At 36.1% G+C, this 25,327-nt stretch overlaps 1 protein-coding gene across 7 annotated transcripts in view; it reads right to left on the bottom strand.

Moving 5' to 3' along the window:
* Ptp99A (Protein tyrosine phosphatase 99A) overlaps positions 1 to 25,327 on the bottom strand; it is a 1,121,389-nt gene that overhangs the window by 77,555 nt on the left and 1,018,507 nt on the right. The window lies entirely within an intron of this gene.

Here is a 25,327-nt window from a genome sequence, read left to right as displayed (position 1 = left end):
TATACGAGAAATCATTACTCAAGAAAATACATATAGACCTAATTATAAAACACCTTATTCACAGAGAATCGGGTTTACTGGCGTAAATTGGTTTATATTTTAACGTGAAACATTTATGCTCGAATGTCAAATTAATAAAATGTTACGAAAATTTCATTTGACATCAGTTACCTACATAGCAACGACAATCAGTTACGTCACAATATTCTGACGTAACTTGTTTAGCAACGGATCAGATTCTCACATTGATATGGTGTTTCACAGAAGGGTAGACTTCGGCCTAATTTATTGTATGAATTATATTTTTTATTTATCTTATCACAGACCTATAGATCTACTAACGGCTCTCCAAAAAGCCAATTCAGATTAAAGACAGTAATTTTATTCCATTATAAATACTGTATTTGTACGGTTATACAGGGTGTTGAAAAGTATCCAATACTTTATGAGGTTCTAGTATGCATCAAAACAAGAAAATAATACCTAATAAACATGGGTCCTACAACACACACTTTCTGAGATCTGAACATTTCTTCATAGGAGGTGCTCAATCTGACGTCCATTCAAGGCAATGCATTTCTCTGTCCTACAATACAGCAGACTATCAGAAAATCATACCGTAGTTGACACCATTTGCATGGAATAATGATACGTCGCAAGGAATTCTGAAAACAAAAGTGTGATTGCGAATATGGGCGGAATAGGCAGAGATGGTGTTGTGAATTTTCGTAATCAGCATGTGTAGGCTGATGAAAATTCCCATGCACTTGAAGAAACAAGGCATCAGCACCGATTCTCAATCAACGTATGGGCAGGCGTTCTTGGTGATAAATTAATAGAGTCATACGTGCTACCACAAAGACTTTCAGGACTTTCTTATTAACGTATTACCTGCCTTGCTGGGGACAATGAAACTTCGAGTTCTTTAAAAGCCATTTCTAAGTAAGTATATGTTACAGGCTTAATATTCAATAAATAAATGAAGGAAAAGTAGTCATTAATAATATAACACACAAATCTCATTAATTTATTTCACTCTCTATCATATTCAGAATCATTTTATAACATCCAATTCCTTAGAAATCGAAACATCAAAACAATATCTAACCGAGAACATAGGCCTACAGTGAACTCTTCACGCAATTGAAGTGATCCTCTGAATCCCAGTCACTTTGTAAGACAAAATTTTATTAAAGTGATAGTACTTATCTCAGCCGTCATTAACAAAATCTACACAATGAAAAAGAGAAACATATGTAGATACGGAATAATTTTTGTGCACGCGCGCATACACACATACTATTTTCAAATAAAACCTAATTCACAAAGTCCACACCTGTGGAATAACAGGTAGTGCGTCTGGCCGCGAAATCAGGTGGCCCAGGTTCGATTCCCGGTCGGGGTAAGTTAGCTGGTTGAGGTTCTTTCCGGGGGTTTCCCTCAACTCAATATGAGCAAATACTGGTAACTATCGGTGCTGGACCCCGGACTCATTTCATCGACATTATCACCATCTAATTCAGACGCTAAATTTTAAAAATTAAATTATGGTTTATTTAACGACGCTCGCAACTGCAGAGGTTATATCAGCGTCGCCGGAATTTTGTCCCGCAAGAGTTGTTTTACATGCCAGTAAATCTAATGACATAAGCCTGTCGCATATAAGCAGACTTGAATGTCATCGACCTAGGTCGGGATAGAACCCGCAACCTCGAGCATAGAAGGCCAGCGCTATACCAACTACGCTACCGAGACCGACTTCAGAAGCTAAATAACCTAAAATGTTGATAAAGCGTAGTTAAATAACTTACAAAAAAGTAATAATTCACAATATGCTATTAACATGCCTGCATATTTCCCCCCCCCCAGATCAAAGCCATTTTAAAAATCTTGTACCCATCTTAATTTATGATCAAGGTTTCTTTCTTAGAAATATGTATAAACTAATATGTAGCCTAAAACACGCACATAGTATTACAGTCTCTTCTTGTAATCCTATTTCATTTATGGCACAATACTGACATTGCTCTGCATTCATTTCCGAGTACACGTAGGCTATATTTCATATAATATAACTTTTATTACAGTAATTCAATCCCAGTATTGTCCCCGTGTGAATTAATGTCTTTTTATCGTACACTGTACACAGTTCTTTCTGAGTTCTTGTACGTCACTTTAGATAAGAATGTAAAGGAAGATAAAGATACACAATGGATTATAAGATACACAAAAAATGCTGAATGCCGAAAGTTTTTGCAAAGAAAAGGACATAATTTGTGTTGTTTCAGTTTCTAAGTACGGTACACGTATACCAGAAGTTGTTTAAAAAAGAGAAAACAAATGGTCAGACGAATAGACAGACGTACATGTTCCATACAGGGATGTGGTAGCGCCAGGGCCCCGCCCCGGTACTTTTTTTTGTAAACCTGGGAGCTTCTTTATTTGTATATTTAAATAATAACTGTTTTACTAGCATCTTACTCAACTTCGTATTTTATAAGTATGGATTTGAGGTACTGTATGTACATAATAGTAACGACATTACTATTAAGTAGGCTAGTGTATTGAAGTTTCTGTGAGTGTGATTCTGTTTACAGTAAGTGTTAAAGGAAAAGCTCTTGTTTTGATTACACTGAACAACAAGAATTTTGTTCCGATTTAAAACAACGTGTCCTTATAGTTTGATGTGCGCTGAATCCGAAAATGCATTTTTTTTCTTTGTATCACGTAAGGGTTTTAAGATATACACTTTTCGATAAGCGCTCCACCAAGAAACATCTGGCGGGGGTTGGGGGTTGTAAACCAAAACAAAAGTTAGTGCATTTTATGGGTTTATGACTTATTTCCGGTTTCTTATTGTTGTTGGCATGTTCTTTTATACTTCTAATAAATAAACAGATATTGGTCCCTTTTATTCAGTAAATTTCACAATAGTTCAAAGTGAGGTATACGCAATGAACAAACAGGGGTGTGGTTTTCAGTATTTAAAAGAAAAGTTTACCATTTTGAGTGAATGAAAATTAAAAGAGGGCATTTTCATCGGTCCACAAATTCACAAAATTATGGCTGACTCTTTGTTTGAGGAAAAACTTTCCGTTACAGAACAAAATGGTATGGCGCGCTTTCAAAGATGTTTGCTCAAATTTCCTTGGAAATTCTAGGGTAGACAACTACATAGAACTTGCTGTGAAAACCATGTCAAGTGCATATGAAAAAATGGGGTGTAATATGTCTCTCAAAATACACTTTTTACATTCTCATTTGGATTTCTTACCTCCTAACCTTGGAGCGGTAAGCGACGAGCATGGGGAAAGATTTCATCAACAAATATCTGAAATGGAAAGGCGATATGAAGATCATCATTCAGCATAGGCTATTGTTGCTTCCTTGTTAAAGGCAGTCCCGGGTCTAGTTGTAAACAGAAGTCATCCAGAAAATTCTTTTAAATGTTAAGTTCAAATTCCGAGATTTTTCTCATTATACGCATGAAATATTTTTAATATTGTTGTGTTTCAAACTATGTAACATCATTTTTGTATCCAGTACACATTTTTCAAGTATTATGAAGCATTTTGTATCCATAGTGTGTTATAATTATACCAGTAGCAGTGAAAAATTAAAACAAAACAAGTTTTTTTCATAAAATTTCAATTCATTTTCCCCGGAAAATGGTACGTGATGAGGCAATTTGGATTTTAAATTCAGATTTAGGGCACATAATACATAATAAAAATAGGCGAATATTACTAATATATTATATTAGTAATATTCGCCTATTTTTATTTCGGAACAAGACAAAAAGTAAACATTTGTTGTTCAGTGTTACAAGTCATTCATTGTAAATTCATATTTCAATCGTTTTGGAAGTGTGAGCATTTATTATAAGAGTTCACATCAGGCAAACGGCTATAAATTTTTTTCTAAATAATTAAGTACATAGGCCTACTGGTACTGTATTAACGTGTTACGTGAGGGGGTAATACTGTCCGTTATAATTAAGTATAAATTCAACTATTATAGTAGACTACAGAAGAAATACCTTCTTGAAGCATCGGAAAGTTGCAATGCAGTAATTCTACAACATGTCGCTCGATGCGCCAATGAATCTATCTAATGATGAAATGGATGGGGGCATAACGGTAGCGAAAATACTGAAGTACAATATTTTTTTAAGCAGCAGAAATAGAAGCCTGTGTATCTTTCTGAATTTGTATTGACACCAATTGAGCCAAAAATTGTTTCTGACTCCGATTTCACACAGGTGTGTCTGCCCACGATGATATGGTCCAATTTTTCACTACCATTTGCAATAACGATATGGATAAGAAAGATAATGATGTACGGAGATATTGTGATGGTAGAAGGTACGCTATCATCCTGAACGTACCTTTTTACTTATATGAAGCCCAAGCATTGTAATGGTGAAAAACTTCAGAAGCTTTAGCGGAAATACACGTTTTCTGCAAACTGATAGTGAATAAGTAGTAGGCCTATTGGGCATTATCGTCTGTCTGCGAACTTACATTGATTTTTCCTGAACAATTATATTGACGGATTTTGTCCACGTTCGGTAAGTACGAGGCAATTTATCTTGGAAATATGCACATAGAATGTAACAATTTTAATAAAAACATCAATGCATTTTTTGAAGTGAAAGACACTACTTAAAGAATCATGGAACGATTTTTTTCTCGATTTTACTATATAGAATGATCTTACCGATAAAACGGTTATGTTAGTATCTACAGGGAAACGTTTTATTAAGAGACATACATTTATTATATACAGAATTTACATTTTTCTTGAGGTTCACTTTAACACTTGTTAAAATGCAAAACTTCATAAAATCTTCAAACTTTAAAAGTGTTAAACCAGCGGTGTACAACCCGCGGCCCGTGGGCCTCATGCGACCCGCCACTGTTTGCTGCGGGCCGATAGTAAAGTTTCAAACTTAAAATTAATTACTAAAATATTTGAAAAGACTTGTATTATTAATTACTATAAATTAAAGTAATCACTAATTCGTAAGACATTTATGTAAATTATTTATTATTGGACGACGTCTGCGGCCCTCCAAAGGAATATTTTTTTAAATATTGGCCCGGAGTTTTCATAAGGTTGAGCACCCCTGTGTTAAACTGAAAATTTAAAATTTTATACAATCTTAATCAACTTGAATAGTGTTGAACTTATTAAAAAAGGTATTGTACAGTCTTAGAAATAAGTTTTGTCCCAGAAAGGAGGCAGTGCTCATGATCAGAGGACGTGTGACCTAGTTCAGAAGAGAAGAACTAGTTGAGGTAATAAAATTAGTTTTGTTTCGTTGTATATCTTTATGTAAGAAAAGGGAAAGATTGAACAAAAGAAAAGGGAGCTTCGATTCTACAGAGAGTCGAAAACATGACTCTTACCGGTTTTCAATGGACTCGATTATTTTAGTTTACATGCTTCGCTTCCACGTACTGTTGGGATGCCTATGGAGTAGGGCGAAGTTTGTAGTATCTCGATATCCTGTCTCATAATCGAACATTGCACGATGCTAGTCCCGAACACACCTCATTCTAGTGCCGAAGATAGGAAAGCATAAAGTACTTATTCCATGCTCCATTTGCTCCTTCATGACGTTTCAAGACGGTACCTCTTTCTTAAACTAAACAGCAAATTTATAAATTAATTGAAATCAGTTCTGAGTGTGAGTAAAGCCTTTTGTATTCGATTCAGAAAATTTCATCGTTTCATTTGGGTACATATTATTTTTAATTGGTTACATAACGATGCTGTATAAACTATTAGGTTATTTAGTGTCGATAAAATTGATGAGCCCGAGATGTCATTTGGCGTGAAGAGGCCGATGATTCGTCATAGATTACCCGAAATTTGCCATACAATAGGGTAAAAACCTCGGAAGGAACCCAACCATGTAATCAGTCCACGCGACAATCGAACTCACGCCGATCACTAAGTAAACTCGTCTACCGCCTGAGTTAGGTCCATAGCTGGGTCCATATTAAATGGTTACATTTTTGTATGACTTTTCGTAACAGTTCAAGAAAACAATATCATTCGCAATGAGATGGGCGAAATTGATTACAGACAATGTGTTTTTCTTACACATTCATTTTTTTAATTATACCTAACGACACTGTAAAACTATGTGACTACCTAGCGAAGACGGAATTGGTAACGGGTTATTTTTGAGAGGCGATTCTGACGAATTGTACTGGGCTTACTGGAGATTCGCCTTACAGTTAGGAAACCTCGAAAGAAGCCGAATCTGATAATCGGTCCAAGTGGAATTTGAATCCACGCTCGAGGGCATCCTTAAAGTGTAAGTTCCGCTCATTATCCATAGACCACACCAGAGGCTTTGAACGTACTTACTTCAACTTTAAATTCCATTGTCTCATCGGGATTGAACCCGGTTGTCCAGTGTGGACTTTCGCTTATTTCCGTTATGTTAATTTCGAAACTGACGCTTCGTGTAACATGACAATGTATTTTATTCAATTTTTTTTTTCGGAAACGAACTATGAAATAAACATGAACAATATCCTGAATTGTATCTCAGATCGCATAACAGGAATGGCGAACTGTTGTTTCCGTTAACACTGCATTTGCCTTTGAGATGAAACCATACGTCAGAAATCGGCAAAAATGTCATCGTGATCACAAGCAATAGTGACGTCGCATGGGCAGCGCAGTAAACTGTCTTTGCTTCACCCCCACCCTTCCATCCAACTCCCCTACAACTCCAGTTCACAGGCATCTATCAGTGGCGGGTTACCTGAATTACATTTAGATTGCTTCTTCCTCAAAACCTTCAACGTCTGTTCGGAAACGTGTCTTTAAGGAAGAATGGGAGTATCAGTATTTGTTGTGCATATGGTGACAATGTAGACGCCTCTTGTGTTCTAAAATAATAATACGCACTTATAAATCAAACATGTACCGACATTACGACAGTCATAAGATTATCACGAAATCATAGGTAAGCAAGAACATATCCAATGTAATAAAAATGTAAACAGAAATGTATACAGGAGAAAATAAATATAAAAGTAATTTTCTTTTCGTTGGACTGGGTGGAGCGAAACAATTAAAACATAAAAAAAAACGAAATTCAAATAAAAGTTCCGGTACTAAAACATGATGAAATAAGCTATGAGTCAAAGAGTTATGTTATTGCTTTGGAAAACATAAAATCATTTAAGTGCTATAATGAAGGACAGTTCATTAAAACATGTCTGAATAAAATTGCTAACATCATTTGTCCCGAATAATCTGATGATTTTAACAGTATTAAATTATCCACACGGACAATACAAAGGAGGATAAAGCATATTGAAACACTAGCTTAACGAGAAATAAAATTAAAGATGCATGAAGAGTGGTCTAATCTCTCGCTTTAGGTGGATACACAGATATTGATAGAGTAGAATTTGTAATGTTGATCCGCGGAGTTACGAAGGATCTCTCTGTATAAGAATATTTACTCGATATCATTGCACTCGAAGGGAATACACAGGAGAGGAGTTATTCCAAGCAAGAAGAAAATATATATAAGAAATTAATCTGAACATAAAGCAACTTATAGGCCTATCTGTAGTAACATATGGAAGTCGAAATACTTTTAAAAATCCATTATGTAGATTAACGTGTTATTAAGAGAGCTGGAAGTGAGGACATAAAACGTTGCCATTGTATAACACACCAAACTAGCTTAGATTTATTTAAAATGCTCTCCATAGAAAAATACGTGTAGTCCTATCATAGGTCGCCTGTCGCTACATAGCTGCTATTTTTGGCTCTACATTCAGTATATTTCCGAACCATTTGTTTCTGAACGAAAACTTGTAAAATGTAAACAAAGATGGTGACTAGCAGACGAAAATTTACGAGTTGTATTAAGAGTGGTAATTTGTGACGTATTTTCCTAGGTTGTTCTCAATGTATTTTTAGTTTATTCGGCACCATCGACTGAATTGACAAAACATTTCCGCATATAAGAAACTCGGAATTTTGTTTATATTCATCTTCACGCCATGTAAAACCACATAGCAAGTATCCATCACTATATTTACGAAACGAGGTGCGTTTTTGTGAACCCAGAACTTGATTCAGATTGTCTTTTTCGAATAAAAAATTTGGCCATGTCAGAATCTAAATAAAGTACTTGTGATAAAATAGTCGCACTATCACCACCTCACACGTGCATACTGTATATACTGAAACTGTTTATTACTAAGTGGGAAGAGTAAACGAATTACTAAGCGTTGTTGCAGGTGTTCACTTTCATTCGAAATGTCGCCAGGCAGAAAAATTAAACTGAGCATTGTTGCAGATGTCCACGTTTCATTAGTAAAGTCTGTCTCAAAATAAAATATACTATATCAAAGACCTCGTTGTAAATAAAAAAATGCGTTGTAAAGAGACTTTCTGGATGGCATAACATTTATTTTTCAATTCCAAAAGTTCGCGACACACTCCATGGGGCTGCGCAACACACCAGTGTGTCGCGACACAGAGGTTGGGAACCACTGGTTTAGAATATGAAATTTCATACATTTACTGGCTTTAGTTACTTCACATGAATATAACTAATGTTTTCGTCGCGAAAAAAAAAACAATAACACTATTTCTCCGAGCACAAAATTGTAACAGTACTTTCCAATGTGGTCTGCTTCAGCTAGGGGACGAAACTTATAATTATTTTGAAAGAGAGCAATTAATTTGTTTTTGTTTTGTGAAAGAAGCCTGCTCTAAACTGAGACAATGAAAATGTGTTTTCTTCAGACTGTCTAAAATACTTCGATTATTTTTGCCGTCTTAACACGATAGCTGAGAGCTGGATTACAAAACACTTTGCCGTTCGGATTTAGTGTATAAAAGGTTATAGTTATGATTATCTGACATTCGCCTTACAGTTGGGAAAAACCTTGGAAAAACTCACCCAGGTATCACACCAAGAAGGAAAGGAATTCACAGCCAAATGCATCTCCAGATTAGCAGTCTACCAATTGAACTACGTCGTTGGCTTGGGAAATTGTCAAGTTTTCGCAGAACATTAACTGAATGGCAGCATAAGAAACGAACGAAGACCTACCTCAACACTATTTATCTTCCATAAATTTCTCTTCCATTCGCAGAATCTGGAGCGAGATTTCTGACGAGTAAAGTAGACGCTCTAGTCAACTAACTTCATGACGCTACGGACCATGAAGAGCATTGACCTCCCTTTTCTGTTTATGTTTTCTTTAGGAGACACCTGACAGACAAACTATAGGGTCAGCACGACACTGGGTCTCCGCGTAACTAGCCATGTCAAAATAGATTCGTCCACACCTGTGGAGTAACAGTTAGCGCGTCTGCCCGCGAAACCGGGTGGCCCGGGTTTGATTCCCGGTCGGGGCAAATTACCTGGTTGAGGTTTTTCCGGGGTTTCCCCTTAACCCAATATGAGCAAATGCTGGGTAATTTTCAATGCTGGACCTCGGACTCATTTCACGGGCATTTACATCTTCACCTCATTCAGACGCTAAATAACCTAAAGCCTTGGTCTTTCTGAACCGACGCATGCGAAGTGTGAGGTGCGAAGCCCGCCTCGCACAAATCTGGACTACACCAGAGATAGTGAGTGGTTTCTATAACTGTGAGATGAGAGGTCTGTGCACCTCGCAGCCATAGAAACCACTCAATATCGCTCGCGTAGTCCGAATTTGTGCGAGGCGGGCCTTGCACCCCACACATCGCATGCGTCAGTTCAGAAAAACCAAGGCTTCAGATGTTGATAAGCGTCGTAAAATAACTTACTACTCAAAGTAGATTAAATTCCGAGTGTAGTTAATTGTACTAGAACCAAGTCCTGTTATCTCGTGCGAGCCGGAGCGAAAACATCTTCAAATCTCCAAACAAAATTAAAATAAAAGTGTGTAGTCATGTTACGAATTATTCTCTAACGAGGAAACATCAGACTTGTATAACTGGGTTACCGGTAATAGACGCATCACAAAAATAGTTCGTGAATGACGATACACCTGAAAATCGCTGCCTCTCGTTTACAGCACATTCTGCTGGCTCTGAATGGTAAGTAAGAAGACATGTAAGATAAAATTACAGGCAATATTACCTGTGAACATACACAGGATCCATTTCAAGTAGATTGCTGCATATAGTGGAGTAACAGATAATTAAGCGGTCGATGTTTTGGCAAAAAAGAGGACTTTATCTGCCCTAGAAATATCAGAGCCATTCATCAGCTTCTCTTATACAAAATAAACTGCAAACATTTGTTAATAGATGTTTATGAAGAATTTAAAAAATTAGATGGCCAGATATAATCACAAACTCAGAACTATGGAAGATAACAAATCAGAAAGAAATCACAATAAAAATCAAAAGACGAAAGTGGAATTGGATAGGGCACACAATCAGGAAAGAAGTTGGAGCAGTAGAAAGAATGGCTTTGGATTGGAACCCCCAGGGTAGCAGTAGATTAATAACAATATTAGTACAGAGATAACGTCACAGAAAATATAATAAAACGAATAATCATGCTGCACAACTGTTACAGACGCAAAGATTGATACACTAATTATTAGACATTATTATTATTATTATTATTATTATTATTATTATTATTATTATTATTATTATTATTATTACTAGAAAACTTGATACAGTTCTTGCATTATCGTGATTGTGTTCTCCGTTTATAATAATTACATTTACATCCAATAACATCTATCAGATGTGGCAAAAAAAACATTTACCTACAACATTTATATTACATTTTAAAGCAAGTTTTGTAGTTGCACTATGGAGAGGTTAGTTAAACAATGCAAAGTTTTGAAATTATAAACATCTATGATGTTACTACACAGTTCATCACTGTAACAAGAACGAATGTCTAACGCTCGGCTTATACCGTTCGAGGATTTATCGCTCGTGACAATTTTACCCATCATGCATGTGCGCTACCTATCGGATTATGCTATGAACTACTTGGTGCTCGAGCGAAAACGTCCGATGCAGACCTCTGCTGTACACTGTAAAGTTAAATGATTAAAATGGGACAAAACACAATTCGATATTTTCATGAAGAATTAAGTTTGGGCATCTTCGACACGAAGGGGAAGTTATGACTAGGGAACGAATTTCTAGTTCCGTACCTATTTTGCATGCTACGTCCTAGACGTAGGCCTAGAATGTTATTCAGATATCTCTAAGTTTCATGTACACAGAATTCCCCTATTAAAATTCTATAGGCCCTAAAATGCCTTAAGTTAATCATAAACTCCTATAAATGCCTAAAAACTATGCTTGTGCCTGAAAAGCGCTTTTTTATTATGTTGTGTATATTTAAAATAAAAATATCCGTACTAAAATTGCAAAGATGCCAAAAAAATACAAAATTGCTATTTAAAATGTAAAAAAAAATATATACAATATATACAGAATGAACAGTAAGTTATGCCATTAATTTCAGGCGTTACTCCTCTACATATTTCAAACAAAAAAGTTTAATATAATTTTTTTCGCTTTTGCTTTCTTTCCGAGATAAAAATTATTTTATATGAAACATTTCATAGCGTGTTTTGGGAAAGCCATTGATTTAATTCCCAATATGTTCAGTCAATGTAAGAGAGCAGTTTATTATGGCAAAGAATTTTAGCTTTGTCCTTTAAATACACAGAAATTTGATCCGAACAAATGTAAAATTTTAAAATTCCTTTCCAAAACGAAATGTCATATTTGTTCGGGCTAAATTTCTGCACATTTAAAGGACAAAACTAAACTTATTTCAATAATTTATTATCATAATACATTGCTATCTTAAACTGACTGAGCATATTGGGAATTAAATCAATGGCTTTTCCAAAACACGCTACAAATTGTTTCATATAAAACAATTTTTATCACAAAAAGGAAGCAAAAACGACCAATATTACATTAAACTTTTTTGTTCGAAATATCTCAAAGAATAACCTCCTGAAATTAATGACATTACTTACGGTTCACCCTGTATATATCTTACAGACACTGGTCTAGCAAGTTCGTTTCATATTGGTCTTATAAGGGGAAGAAAGAAGATTTTACCTAATTTTCTGGAACCGAAGTTCGTTTGGAAAAGTCTATCCTAGCATAAAATGGGTGGTAGGTTGTTCAGGTTAGGCGAGAGCTTACATTATACAAACTCATAAAAAGTCCTAAATTGGATTTTATAAAGTCATAAATCTCTCGTTTTAGCACCTAGAAATCCATTCCCTAGTTACGACATACAATCGGACTGTCCCTTTTCTGTGTGTGCGCGCAGTCTTTTTTCTTGAAGTACTGGATTGCAAAATGCAACATTTTTAAAGGATATCTCACGCTCTTGCGTCAAAAGGCAAAAGGAAGTAAGAGCCAAAATATGTATTTTCAGGTTATGGTTGGTTCATACACATTGTTTTAATCTCGTTTTGATACTGATAATCCCGAATTGCATAGATGGATAGGTGCAAATATATTTCGATATTCAAATAAAGTACGTATGTCATAACATTCATCTCACAGTGAGAATCTCAGCATACCACAAAATGGAGATTTTGGAGATACTTCCTTCTGGGTTCTGAGGTAAGAGCTATTATATTTTATTTCATTTTTTATTTTAGTAGGTTATTTTACGACGATTTATCAACAGCTTAGGTTATTTAGCGTCTGAATGAGATGGTGATAATGCCGGTGAAATGAGTCCGGGGTCCAGCACCGAAAGTTACCCAGCATTTGCTCATATTGTTTGAGGGAAAACCCCGGAAATAACCTCAACCAGGTAACTTGCCCCGACCGGGAATCGAACCCGGGCCACCTGGTTTCGCGGCCAGACTAGCTAACCGTTACTCCACAGGTGTGGACGCTATTATATTTTTAAAAAATCACAAAACAATGACAACTTGCACATTACATTTCTTAATTGAGTGATAAATGGTATCAGAACAATATATCATTTCTTTACTAGAAAGGCTCATTAATCAGTTGGAACCTAAATTACGGTAAATACATTTCGTAGATTAGAAATCCGACAGATCATATTCGGAGCACTGAACAACCTGACATACATTCGTGAAGTTCTATAAAAATGTGTCACTTTATTGCAACGTAAACATAATCACAATTGCGACTTCCAAATGTTATTCGTAGGTCGAGCAAAACTTAAAAAAATGGAACACATTACTCGTTACTGTTGTCGACTGTCATTGAAGGGAAAGAGTTCAGGGAATGAGCCAAACGTTCACTTCACTGGTTGCTACATTCTGCGACAACGCGACTCGGCTAAATCGTCTACTAATTGTCTGGGTATATTTGGTGCGTCCATTCATCTCTACAGTCACAGCAGAAAGCTCCGCACAAGGTCAACACCCCGGTTTCTCTCACCGCTTCTATCAGCGTGAAGATGACGGATAAGAAACAAGTATAACGGGATAGAGTTGCAGTGTGTAACCTCTATGGAAGACGTACAGAGGGCACAAAACTCTTGCTCACGCGTTTTATTCCAGGCACATTTTAAGAGACATGGGCACGGATTATTTCCGTAAAACATATTACTGTTTTTCCTGAGCCAAAATGTTTTTTTTTTTTTTTTCTGGAGCATTTGCAATCCTATGAAATAATTACTTGTTGCATTTCTGTTTAATGTATACTGGCCTACTAAATTATTTTAGCCTTTTGAGTGACAAAGGCTTCTTTTCTGACCAGATAAAACAGAGAGTGAATCAAGAGAATGCGACGGGATTTAAATTGTTACGAGTGAGAAATGGAGTTGAATAAGTGGAAAACATTTGGTAAACGAATAACAATCTATGCCTAATGCAATATTTATTAATCTGCGCGAATGTTCTAAATGACACATTTATATGGCCGTAACTGATAAATCTTTTATATTTCAACTTGTGTAACGTGCCACAAAGTTCTGATATTAGAGAGTTTTCGCATTCTCGACGCTTGCTAAACGTCTAACGCTTTAGTGACGTCAGTAGTGACGTATTTGGTGAGATATGTTCATGTTCGAGAAACTTCGGAAAGACTCGAAAGGGATCGGTGCACGTTTTCCTTTAAGTTTAAACCCAGATCACATACATATAACAGATTGCTCAGCATTACAGGCTTAGACGGAAACCATTTTTAATCAATTTCACTATGCTGCCATCTAAGCTACTGCATAAGAAGTCACGTTATATGTTATAACTAGAGGGCGGAAAAATGTGCGTTACCACGCGATACAGGTTAGTTTGGTCTGAATTATGGATGACGTCACAAGAACAAGCGCGATAACATAAATGCACTACGAGAGGGGGGCAGTGCAAGTAGGAACCAAAAAATGACGTCCACTGTTAACTTCTAGTCTCTGGGAAAGAAAGCCAGGTCTTCACAGTATTGTTTATTGCCTTTGTGCAGGTGGTAGTGTTGTGTAAAAGTTATTTAAAATGCCTAAGTCTAAGGATTTGGAATTAAACAGTCTAAGAAATAAATATATGGAAGAGAAATTTTGATTCCGCAAGGGGAAAATATTTTTTGTATCCTGGGCAAATGTGAAATTAAAATACCGTGCGTAGGAAATATTACATAGAGCGGCATTGTAATAGAAAGAAACATACCGGAAAAGTACAAAGGTCTTCGACATCAAATAACGAAACACATACACAATCTGAATTTAATGAGGATTTATGTAATATGATGATTTCTGCAAATATCCCGTTCAAGAAACTTAATAATCCACATTTTAGAGGTTTTCTAGAGGAATATACGAAGCAACATATTCCAAGTGAGTCTGAAAGTCGTAAGAAATATTTATCTATTTGCTACAATGATACTCTGACCAATATTAGGAAAAGTGTCAATGGTAATAAAATTTGGATTTCAATTGACGAAATAACACACGCTACAGACTACGATGTATGAGTATATTGTGGTTCAGAGTAATGCATCCTTTAATCATCCAGGCGGTGACAGTTAACATTTGAGGTAAGTTTTTAAATCATCATAACTACAGTATATTAAAACTTCATTCCAATATTTATAGATCGATTAGAGTGATAAGGTTCTCATTACCAGACTGTACTCTCTTGCCGGTGTTTACGTGAGTGAATGACAACAGTATAGTCCGTTGACACTGAACTTAAGTCTTAACGCACATTTTTCCATCCTTTAGTTACAGCTCTCATTTGAATTGAATAGAGCAACTGTACTTCCATCTAGTGGTCGTCCCCAATCGACGGTGGCGATCCTGGTGGTTGTTCTCTTCCACATGTTACCGTTTTTAACATGGGGATGGCCTATCTGTTAATCTGTTATATATGTGATCAGGGGTTTAACGTGAGGCTCTTGTTTGTTGTTTATATTATATATTTCCCGCTCCGTTAACATTTATTATGTCGTAGCTCCTACGATAGTCAATCAGTGACGCTGTATTTTTTTAATTGATAGCTCAATATCTATGGGAAGCATAGAAAAATTCGAAATGGAAATTTTTTATAGTGTGAAAAAAATATCAACTTCGATGTGATCTGCTCAGAATAGACATTTATAAATTCAAAAGTTGATATGCGGTAATTTTTTTGTTTTTCACATTGGATGAGGGGTCAAAGCGAGAGAAATGTTCAGAATGAATGGAAATCACTTTTGGAAGTGGTTGCTACTCAATATCTTGACTGGTTTCCGAGTTACGGCGAGTTAAAGTAGTGTTTTCACTCTGAATACTCACGAATGAACCTTTTTATCTGTTGGAATCTCAATGAAAAATTCTTTCCTGAATCTTCTTGTACTTCGTATTGAATAATTTATACATCTCGAGCTGTTCTAAGTAGACGAATATCAGCCACAGTGTAAATCTCAAACGTGATGCCATGTTTCATCACCGAATTAGACCTACGGTACACTTCATTCACGTCCACGTTACCTGGCTAGAGATAGCGGGTTCTTCTATTGAAATAACGTGAGACTCTGATTGGCTCTTTCATGAATGGCGTCAAAATAGCGTTAATGTTTAGCGAGGGTGCGAAAACACTCTATTGTCAAGGTATGATTCGTTGTTTCACTATGATTGTATGACGTTTCTCGACATAAACTTTTGACTTCAAATAACTTTACAGAAATTAATCGACGAGTCTGACATCAGAGGATTTAGAAGGACATATCTTGTTTCCAAGAATATCACTTAGTGAACAATTAAATATAAAGCCGGATTCAATACACTTATTCGCTTTACTGACAACAGTAACTGTTGATCTTCTGAGGTCGTCTTGTTCTTTTATGAGGGAAGCCCTATTCGTAATTCGTTCCTTGTGTCACGTGCATTGGCCACCAAGGTTCCCAGTTCTTACTCCTGTCGACTCTTGTCTGTAGGATGGATGAAAGGCGAAGTGTATAAAGGATGATGATAAAGCCCTATTAATTAATTACCAAACATTATTATAATATGTATAATTCTCCGATAAATTTACTTGCGGATACTGGATATGGAAATCCACCTAATATTTATGGAGAAATCGCTTTGTACAGGAAGATATGCTAAAAATAGTTTCTTTCTGTATTTGAGTGCTTTGAAATGTATATTTTAGCTAAAACCTCGAAACGGACTTTTTCCAGTATCACAATACACTGTCACTACACTTCGTACAATGAAAGACTTCAATTCACTTCGCTTGATGAAATGCGTAAATTATCACAAACGATTTTTCAATCTGTCTATAAATTAAAGAAATCCAAATTTCGCGTGATATTTAATATGCATATTTCGCGAATAGAAAAGTAAACAATTAAATTAAAGATAATAACACATACTACTTACTTCCATTGTAACGTAATCCGTAAGAAAAGAATGGAAATAATGTACTTATTTTTGCACGATCGTTCCTTTTTTGTATTTACAACTATTGTTGATAGGCCTTGAAAGTTAGAATTCTCACACAGAAACTTGTTGCAAGGGAAACCATTCTTCGTAACATAAGACTATACTGAAAGAGACCCATTACAGTCTACTTATTGTTACTTAGTTACCATTACAGTATAGCTTTGCGAAGGCTTTGGAATAATAGTGCTCTAAATTTTCAATGCAAAGTATATTGTATTTGTAATTTTAAAAATATTATCGTGCAAAAAATGCTGTATAATACACGTTTGTAAAGTCCATTACAAAATCTCGGAAATTTAAAAACTCGCTCTGTTCGTTTTTCAAACTTTCCCTCCATTTTGTAAAAAGGACTTCCCAACCTTGTATCGTAATATACTAATACAAATACGACCAGAGCCGTCTAGTATTAGGTGCTGAAAAAGGGATGCAACAGAATAACGGAAGTATTCATTATTTTCATTTTACACACAATGAAATTTTAAAATACAGAATTGAATTACATAATTTATTGTGGAAGTGAATTCCGTTTGGAGATTTATCCTTCGAAGGGTGGAAAAATTCAAATATCTTGGAGTAACAGTAACAAATATAAATGACACTCGGGAGGAAATTAAACGCAGAATAAATATGGGAAATGCGTGTTATTATTCGGTTGAGAAGCTTTTATCATCCAGTCTGCTGTCAAAAAATCTGAAAGTTACAATTTATAAAACAGTTATATTACCGGTTCTTCTGTATGGTTGTGAAACTTGGACTCTCACTCTGAGAGAGGAACATAGGTTAAGGGTGTTTGAGAATAAGGTGCTTCGGAAAATATTTGGGGCTAAGAGGGATGAAGTTATAGGAGAATGGAGAAAGTTACACAACACAGAACTGCACGCATTGTATTCTTCACCTGACATAATTAGGAACATTAAATCCAGACGTTTGAGATGGGCAGGGCATGTAGCAGGTATGGGCGAATCCAGAAATGCATATAGTGTGTTAGTTGGGAGACCGGAGGGAAAAAGACCTTTAGGGAGGCCGAGACGTAGATGGGAGGATAATATTAAAATGGATTTGAGGGAGGTGGGATATGATGATAGAGACTGGATTAATCTTGCACAGGATAGGGACCGATGGCGGGCTTATGTGAGGGCGGCAATGAACCTTCGGGTTCCTTAAAAGCCACTTGTAAGTAAGTAAGTGAATTCCGTACTTGTAAATTTATTAGTTGTTTGATAGCCTACAGATCAAATTGATGTTGATTGGTTAATTTTACTTTATTAATATTAGGATGAAGGATCGGTGGAGTGGAGAAAAATTCTCCTTCGGCACCGGGATTCGAACGCTGGTTTTCAGCTCTACGTGCTGACGCTCTATCCACTAAGTCACACCGGATTCCAATCCCGATGCCGGATTGAATCCTCTCAGTTTAAGCTCCACCTCTAAGTTTTGCCTTTAGTGGCCAACCCTCATGCACTGTGTCACAGATGTGTGACAGTGGCACAATGTCCAACACACTAATGTGCAGAGGTGCACTCATTACGAATGACTAAGTGGCCGGGATACGACGGAATTAGCGCCATCTTAAATCACTAAGTGATTATATACGCATATCATATTATAGCGATTTACCGAAGTACATATTATATTTCCATGCAAGAATTCTGCGTTATCATATGATGAATCCCAGTGCCGGAGAGAATTTTTCTCATCTCCACCGATCCATCATATGATAACGCAGAATTCCTGCATGGAAATATCATATGTACTTCGGTACATCGCTTTAATACAGTGTAATTAGGTTATTCATCGATTCGAATAAACAACTGGGAATCATGAACGACAAAACAATAGTGACAAAGTAATCGACAATATTGCAGTGATATATGGTTTTGATTGGCTGAAATTAATCTTGTTCTTACACTCCATTGGCGAAATTAATATTTTCTTAAGTAGGTTATTTTACGACGCTTGATCAACATCTTAGATTATTTAGCGTCTGAATGAGATGAAGGTGATAATGCCGGTGAAATGAGTCCGGGTCCAGCACCGAAAGTTACCCAGCATTTACTCGTATTGGGTTGAGGGGAAACCCCGAAATTAATGGTACATGAGCGAAAACATCAACCGAAGCTTTTCTGACAACGAGAAAACTCTTAGCAAATAAATATTGTTTTAATCTGAATTTAGAAACGTGTACGAAATTGTAAAATAGTGAAGGCCGTTTTGGAAGGAAACCAGTTAGATTTCTGTTCGAGTATGAAGGACATGAGCTGTATTACTGAAACTTTGGACGGTTCATATTATGAGGAAGTTAAAACTACGGGGTACAGGAAAGTGGAAAATTGTGAGGAACTGTCGTCACTGGACCATCATCCAGCGGAAACTGATAACAAGACAAAGGGTGAGTGAAGTCAGTTGTCAGTCAGTCACCTGAGCGTGAAGGAAATCACAAAGTGTGGTAAATGACGGCACTGGTTGCGACTTCATGCCGAGTTGGGATATCAGCGCGGAATATCAAATTTATGCTTAGTGGGGAAAGTGTTCCCAAATAGAGACCTAGCTGACTATTCGACTATATTGCGTCCGCCCCTCCTCTCTTCTGTTGCATTGCAACGGCCAAGGTTTCAGACGGCACGATGCGCTTTCTTCTTTGGCGAATTGAAATGTCATTATAGTAAACTTTAAAGTTATCTGAATGTCTCTAACGTTCTGAGCTATTGCAAAGAAACGAAATAGACACAGGCACGAATGAATATTCACTTCTTAAATGACGGTCTGAAATTCGATCTTCGAGGTCGCACACCATTAGACAAGAATTTGTCAAACAATGATCAGCGGACGGCTAAAAGCCCTTGAGATTAGCTTGGTAGGCATCATTATAGAAAAATTGCTTAGCAAACATCTTAATGTATTTTAAAAATAAAATGCAATGCTTAAATACAAAATGTATAAAGAATCGCGTTGCACAAGTTGTTAACAACTACTGTAGAACGAACATTAACAGTCCGGACGCATTAAGCTGGTTCATTTCCTAAAGTTCAGAATTTTACAAAGCTAGAGAAGGTTCTATCACTCGACGTTTGCGGAAATGATTTTCTTAAAAAAAAATATGTTTTTCCTTTGTCATGGATTTGAAATACAAAACTATTAATTACATGTAAACTTTCTGACAAGCCACAAAGCTAAGAAAAACTGTTTCGTTCCATGCTTAGTGAAATAAACTTACTAAAATATTTGAACATTCAATTCAGACAGACATATTTTACAAAAACGATTTAATTTTTGTTTTCTAATTGTATCACTACAGTCTATACCAGGGCCGGGCATGAGAGCGGCTCAGTCTAGTCGGCCAGAGCTGCTCTCGCTCCGCAAGGCACTTCAATTCCAAGCCAGAGCAGAACGCTCACGCAGTGGCGGACTCGCATTACAGCTACCTTCCCTGCATTAATGTAACAAGAGCCACGGTTGTTCTAGTCATTCAGTCTGTCAGTACATAATAGTTTATAAGGATATTACATCAATCCATTGTACATTACAGAATTTATAACACTCTTATTAATTTAATGAAATAAACTTCGCTCTATGCACACACACAAATCATTAGGCTTATTTACATAACCCATACGCACATACTGCAATCTCCTCACCACGGTTCTACGAGACAGGTGTATGGCTTCCACTTCCCCTACTTGCTTTGTACAGAGTTCATCTGCCAATATAATTAAACATCACTTGATGAATTCACCTTCGTTGAATGTTTTCAATTCCTTTGCAATTTCGTGGCAAATTTTGTAGCTAATTCTCATGGCCGATTCACTAAGTGCATTATTGCCATCCTGTTAATATATAATATGATATGATGATATGATGTGATGTGATGTGATATATGATATGATATGACCACAAATTAATACAACTTAAAGAAAATGTTTCTCAGGTACATTATATTAGAGTATCTATTCGATATTTGTATTGCATTATAAGTTATTATAGTACATTTAGTAATATATAATTTTAAATTATACAAATATTATAATATATCATAGTATAGTATATTACAGTTCATGATATATAATATTATATATTATATATCATAATACTTGTATAATTTAAAATTATATATTACTAAGTGTATAATAACTTATAATGCAATGCAAATATCAAATAGATACTCTAATATAATGTACCTGAGAAACATTTTCTTTAAGTTGTATTAATTTATGGCGTTCATTACCAACATATTTGTCATAATCAGTAGCATGTTGTAAATAATAATGTCGTTGGATATTGAACCTCTTAATCAGTTGGAATGTTTTATGCCAAATTAAACACTTTGCTAATCCACTGCTCTCTACCAAAAAGAACTCCTCCTCCCATGATACATTAAAAGAATTGGGAGTAGCGGGACGCTTTAGTGTATGAGCGAAAGCTCCGTCTTCAAAGTTCGCCTTCATACTGCAGAGTCACTACTGCACCGACACTGAATGACGTACAGTATGCATACTTCACACCGCTCGCGAGACCCGCTCTTTAAAGCATACAGCACTCATTTCTCAGAATCACGTAATGTGCCCAGCCCTGGTCTATACAAAACTAGAAAGGTATTGACAATTCAGTGGCTTCAAAGCGTCAGCATGACAACAGCTCAAACTAGCCAATCAGAGACCATGACAACAGGCCGACGTTGCCGACTGTTTCGCAGCGCCAGTTGCTTTGTTCGGAAGTGTTGAATCTTCGTTACTGTGTTACACTAAGGGCCGATTGTATAAACCATTTAATCTTAGATCAGAGGTTAAATTGATCTTCGTTCTAGCTGAACTTGGAATTTTGTGTTGTATAAAGTCTAATCTGAGATTAATTTGTCTTAAACTAAAGTCAACTTTAACTGAAGAAATTTCTCCGATTAAGTTAGATGATCCAAGTTCAGTTATTTATTTTCTGTTTGAAATATACGAGTGGCAGATTGTGCAAATAAAATATCCATTATTATTATTATTATTAATATTAATAGATTTGGTAGGTACATTTATATATATATATATATATATATATATATATATATATATATACACATTTTTTTTTTTTCAATTTCTTGCCTTAATACACAAACATTCTGATATTTTATAAGGCTTTATCGTGTTCAGCAGTATCAAATAACATAACCTATAATTATATTATGTTTATAACAACCATTAATTATTAATGGATATTATAGGTACATTCATAAATTTTCAATTAATTGTGTTATTAAACGAAAATTGTCGTTTTATAAAGCTTTATTAGGTTTAGCAGTATCAAACACCATAACATGATAACAATTTGGAGAACAGTCAACCTTCTTCTTATTGTCCGCCATTATTTACAATGCACAAAACAAATCAGTGTCTCCAACAGAGCGTACGGAAAGTCGCCAAAAAGTTGTTGGAAAGTCACTAGATTTCTCATTATCAACAAAGAAAGATTAAATTTTGTCACTATGGGGTGCTAAAAAGGTAATTAAATCCCTATTTAAGCAATATAAATGTTAAAAGAAATTGTCGTTGAAAAAGAGTTAAAGTCGCTAGATTGGCAACACTGAACAAACCTGTACAACATGGTCAGCGCATCACATACTCCACCTGTTTATGCGATGTTGCCAAATTCTTTTCACGTGAACTTAGATTGTATTTGAACCAAGGTAATTTGATCGCAGAAAAGTTTTGAACAATAGAAGAAGTGTCTGAACTCGGTTCACTTTCCGATCTTCGATCAAAGTTGATCTTTAGTCAGGGAGTTTTATACAATTTGAGCCTAAGTATTGGTATTCTGTCGTGGCTATTGTTTTCGTAGGTATTTTGTTGTTGATGAAAGTAGAATTAGTTAGAGCTTAGTTTTAAATTTAATTTAGTTCTGAGTGTATTTGTAACGCGATTTATAATGTCCGTGTGTTTCACTTATACAATGTCGCAAGGCATCACTCCTGCAGTTAGAGGCACAAAATGAACCACAGGCTGAAAGGTAGAAAGGAGTGCTACAAGGGACAACAAGAGGTCTAGAAGTAACGGAAAAGGTGCTCCTCTTACAAGTCAGGCGAGAGAAATGGTTTGTAATGTGCGGGGCTATTTCGAGAAAGAAGAGAGAATGGCGAGCCTCTTATTCCTATACAACAGGTGGTAAATAGTAGGTCTACTGCAAACTTCGCTTCGAGATGCGAATCTTTTCCACGGCAGTGTTTCTTCTCTGCACACTGTCTTAAAGAATTTAGGTTTCAAGTATAAAAAATCTATGGTCGTACGGTATTAATGGAGAGAGCTTACCGCTTACACACTCTGTACCATATTCGGATTCATTCGTATGTTAATTTTTATTTTTATTATTAATTATTATTATTATTATTATTATTATTAATAAATTAGTCTGGTCAAAGACTATGTATGATACAAATTTACTACCGCACAACTTCACAACGTCACTCCCTTCCCGCGTGTGCGAGAGAGAACTGTCAATATATTTCTAGTTTTGTATAGACTGTAATGATATTGTGAATTCACGTGTACAAGTTATGACTGAATACGGTAACGGAATTATGTATTGTACATGCATATGTATACAAAGAAATCCATTGCGCAACAGCTCATGAAGAGCCAATGTTTTCCAGCCGACTGCTAGCCTCACTTCCACATGCCTCAGCAGAGGTAAACGATCATCCAACTAGTATGGGGACAACATGTGGTTATCAAGATGATTTTCCAGCCGTTATAGCAGACTTGCGAACCCGGATTACGCTACTCACTGTAGTCCCAAAATTCATCACTACATTAGGCGAAATTTCATGAGAAAATTTCTTTCCTTCTAAAAACTCGAACCAGCGCTCATTTCGTAACACTAATCCAAGGCAAATTGCCTTATATCACTCAACTACGGCGTCGGATATCCGAGGGTGATCATTAAGTACGTTTCCGTCGTCGGTAACAGTTCCTTGCATGGTAGGGGAAATTAATTTTTTCTCATGTACACACTGCTCATGTTCCAACGCTACTTCTCCTTGAGCTCATGTAGACTGGAACAGCAATCACAGCTGACAGGTACTGTGTAACATTATGATGATTAAAGACGGCAATTCGCAGGAAGAGACCTGATATTCTACCCAGAGGTGTTACGCCTCTTCATGACAATGCCAGACTTCACACTGCACAGCGAACACAGAAACTTTAGCAGTCCTTTCACTGCAAAAGAATGGAGAATCCTCATTACAGCCCGAATTTAGCCCCACCAGATTTTCATTTGTTTAATCCACTGAAGAAATATCTTGGAGGAAGATGATTTCTGGATGGTGCAATTGTATAAGATGCTATCCAAATTTGGTTGGAACATCAAGGGTCGGATGTGACAAGCGCCCACTTACTGAAGGGACATAATTGGTATGATAATTGGAATGATTATAATTGGTATGATTGTAATTTGTATGATTATAATGGGTATGATTGTAATTAATGTTTAAAGTGACATTATTACTGTAAATCTAAACTGTATTCCATCCTCATAACTCGTGCAGACTTGACCTAAAGTTTATAATTTGAGTCATGTATGTACTGGGGTTAATGACTAAAGGATTATCTGTCAAAGTCCAAAGGCAGGTCATCTCACTGGCCACGGCGTGGGTACGCCATCGAGTAGACGCGAATCACGCGGACTTCAAAGGTCACCGTAGCGTGACTGGCGCGAGCCGATAAAACGACGCGGCGATCGTTGGAGAATTATTAGTATTATTATTATTATTATTATTATTATTATTATTATTATCATCATCATCATAACAGTTCCGCAGTCAGCAGAAGTGCTGGGGAGGGCGACGAGTGGCCCACTTGGCAACGAGTAATCAATCATCATCATCTTCATTTCATCACTTGTACTACGCCTTGTATTTCAAGATTAATTAATAAACTTAAGTATTGGCAGCCCTTGGTTGTTTAAAGGACTTAGGTCTTTTACTAACCCACCTACAACGCACTCCAATCGAAGTTATTCCAACGAACTTCATCACAGATATATAGAGAGAGGGAATATTCAAGCTTCTGCCATGATGGCGTAAGTGTATAAATCGTCTAGGAGACTTATGTACCTAAGAATGTAGTAATAAGTTTGCAGTTCAACATTGTGAAAAACTCTTAGCAAAAAAAGTATCCTAATTTAATGATCAATCTTCATATGTAGCCTACTTTTACATAATAATTATATTTGAAATTAAAATAAAAGCCCGATATAACACGGTTTTCCCGGCCATTCTCCACCCCCACGTTAAATCGTAAAATTATATGGGGTGACAAATAACAGAAAGGATCAACGGGGGAAGATCACAATATACCATAGGGCGCCTTAAGCTATTCTGTATAATAGAAAACAAATGAAAAACCAACTTTCGGATTATACAACTTTACTCGTATGAAACATAAAATATTGTGTGTTTGTGTGTCT

This window comes from Periplaneta americana, chromosome 10 (genome assembly GCF_040183065.1).
Source record: "Periplaneta americana isolate PAMFEO1 chromosome 10, P.americana_PAMFEO1_priV1, whole genome shotgun sequence".
NCBI lineage: Eukaryota > Metazoa > Arthropoda > Insecta > Blattodea > Blattidae > Periplaneta > Periplaneta americana.
Note: the sequence above shows the minus strand (reverse complement) of the source record. Positions and strands in the feature narration are given on the sequence as shown.